The sequence below is a fragment of the Vespula vulgaris genome, chromosome 5, assembly GCF_905475345.1.
Source record: "Vespula vulgaris chromosome 5, iyVesVulg1.1, whole genome shotgun sequence".
Lineage (NCBI taxonomy): Eukaryota > Metazoa > Arthropoda > Insecta > Hymenoptera > Vespidae > Vespula > Vespula vulgaris.
In genome coordinates, this window is record NC_066590.1 from 5199352 (window position 1) to 5202654 (window position 3303).

Here is a 3303-nt window from a genome sequence, read left to right on the forward strand (position 1 = left end):
ATTGAAATATTTATCGAATAGCTTTCTCTCGATATTGAAGAGAATTATATATATATATATATATATATATATATATATATATACAAAAGATACGCACTCACGTACGCATATACATAAATATTTGAGTTAAAAATTTTCTTCGTAAACGTGAGATCAGTCAAAGAGAAATGAATATCTCGAAAGCCTTGTATAGGGCGTAACGTTTGGAATTTAAACGATTCAGTTACGTTTTAACGATCGCCCCGTTTAATCTCTTTCAATTGGATGGAACTGTTCGAAAGTGTTCGAACGATTTATTCAAACTTTCGTATGAATCACTTGCAACGTTTCGATGCAATGAATTTGAAGTATCGGAAAAGATCGTGCGATCTTAAGTTACGATACAAGTCCGAGAAAGAATGGGACACGATTAAACGGAATTTTCGATTACGAAAAAAATTGATGACCGTATTAACTTGTGAAAATGTCGTCGTCGTTATTGTCATCGTCGTCGTCGTCGTCGTCGTCGTCGTCGTCGTCATACGTACCATTAGCTTTACGATCAGTAACGAGAACGCATTTTCCACTCGTTAGTGTCGGTGACGTATAACAATCACGTTGGTAACCTAAATACCATTGAATCTTCTTGACGACAGAATTACAATGAAATTTGTGGCATTAACGAGGAAGAGCTCGTCGCGAGAATCTTAAAGAGTACGATTCGGTTTACTAAGGTAATAACTGATATTTGGTGAATCTAACCGAGCGATCCCATTTTTCATCGTCGAAGTAGCATCATGTAGCAAAAGTTATGACATCCAATTTACTGTGTTTCTTCGCCAGCTGATATTCTCATGAGTGAACGTGTTTCCCGCGTTTATACGTACGAAAAAGGAAGGCAACAAGAAAAGTTAGTGACTATCTTCCTCTTTCTTTCTTTCTTTCTTTCTTTCTTTCTATCTTTTTCTCTATCTTTATTCACACAGATTTATCTCAGTAGTGAACTGAAAAAGAAAAGACTACTGAGGTGTGAAAGATGGAAAATGTATTGCGAGCAGAAAAAGAGGCTTAACAGCTTCTCTCTCTCTCTCTTTCTCTCTTTCTCTTTTCCCTTTTTCTTTCTTTCTCTTTAACAAAATCCCACGGAACGCATGCGTCCATGGGCACGACTAAAATCGACTCGAGCAACGCTTTCACATCTCTCTCTCTCTCTCTCTCTCTTTCTTTTTCTCTCTTTCTATCTCTCCAACAAAACGAGTTAATTATCTCGAATGAGAAGAAAAAAACAAAAAAAGTGAGAGAAAGAAAGAAAAAAAAGAAACTAAAAATTCAAGAGCTCCATGGAAGAAACGAGATGAGAATGAAAAGAAACTAACGCTTTGCCACCAAAGTCTCATGTTCGTTCGCAACAATGCTACTTCGAATCCACGGACGATTGCATTTAAAATAGAAATGGATAACGTAACAGTCTGGAAACTGAGGATGCGTCCTCGGTTAAAGTAGACGTGCTCGCTTACTGAAGATGTCTGATGCTTCCAGGGTGTTATTGGATCACACTTTGTTCGAATGCACAATTCAAATGTTACGTGTTATATATACGTATACTTTACCTCTTCATAGGTAAAACGAAGAGAAGATTTATCGATCGTAAAACGTTACCATAGTTTTTTAAAATTTTTTGTAAAAAAGAAAAAAAAATAAATAACAAAATTCGCGTGAAATAGAAAAAGAGGGAGAAAGAGAGAGAAAGAAATGTGGTACGATAAAATCAAAGAAGATCGTGAATGAAAAATAAGTGAACGAATTCAAGCCGTCTGATGTTACATTATCGTAGAAAAAAGAATCGTTGAATTGGTTGATGGATTTAGAAAGAGGGTCGAGAATAGAAAGAAGAAAAGGAAAAGAAGAAGATTATGCGAAACGCGTGGAATTCGAGCTTCATTAAATCGCAAAGTCCATCGAGTTTGTCGGGGTAAGGTATCCTTTCCTACTTAACTACCTACCTACCTATCTATCTACCTACCTACCTACCTACCTACCTACCTACCTACCTACCATTCGTCTTCGATATCTTTCGGCTGTATGTTGGATAGAGCAAATTCGAGATCTACGATCTCTCATGGGTTAATACTTTTCTCTTATTTCAGTGCTCTTCTCGTCCGTAAGATAATCTAAGTCTGACTCGTAAGACGAATTATGACTTTGGTAGAAGTGAGTTATGTTCGCTTACGGCGAACGACTTCGTTGAATTTCTGAAAATTATCTAACTATCTACGTACTTATTACTTATCCGACAGTTAAAAGAAAGAAAATCGTTAGAACGAGTGTGAATAAAATTCTCATGGTCTTTGAGATTCACCCTAGTTGAGGTTTTGCGGTCGGATTACTTCCGTTTAGATATACGTCGGTAACCTCGACTTAAAAGACTCTTCTTGTTCGATAATCTTTGAAATATCTATCTTCCTTTTTCTCGGCTTCTTGCTCTCTCTCTCTCTCTCTCTCTCTCTCTCTCTCTCTCTCTCTCTCTCTCTCTCTCTCTCTCTCTCTCTGTCTGTCTTTCTCTCCTATCTTTCCTCTCTGATTTTACGATAAATTAACGTGCATCTCAAGAAAACCGCTATTTTCTTCGGCTAACCACGAAATAACGATGGTTTTCCTCTTTCACACAAGAATATCATCCACCAACGCTTTACCTACGTATTTATTTTTTGTTTAAGGTGTTCGTGAAACATTAACGAGTCTCGACGTCGTTTAAGATATCAAGATTTTGGACGTTGTTTTAACGAGTAATTAAAATAACGAGTATCTTTGATAGATATTTTCTCTCTCTCTCTCTCTCTCTTCGAAACATTAAAGTTTTCTATCTTTCAACTTTTACGATATCGTTGGTAATTATTATATTTTTCCGTCCTATAATTACTTTGTTTTTACTTTTCAAGTACGAAAAAACTTGACAAAGATAAGGAACGAAGGTATTTGTTTTTGTAGAAATGCGTGATAATTCTTTTTCTTTTTTCCTTTTTTTCTTTTTTCCCGTGTCGAACTCTTTACGGATGATATACTGGAAACGAGAAATAATGACGCTTTTTAGCAAATATGTACATACATACAGGCATGCGTATGAAAAGAGAGAGAAAGAAGGAAACAGTAATAAAAAAAAGGAGAATAAAGTATACCGACGTTGCAAGCGTGTTTTTTCTGTTTCTTTCTTTTTCTTTTTTTTTCATTATTCATACAAACTAACTCTCACGAATTTTAGACTTTTTTGACAGATAGTACGCATCGCGTTTTATCCGTACCACTAATAAAAATATTATGATTCCA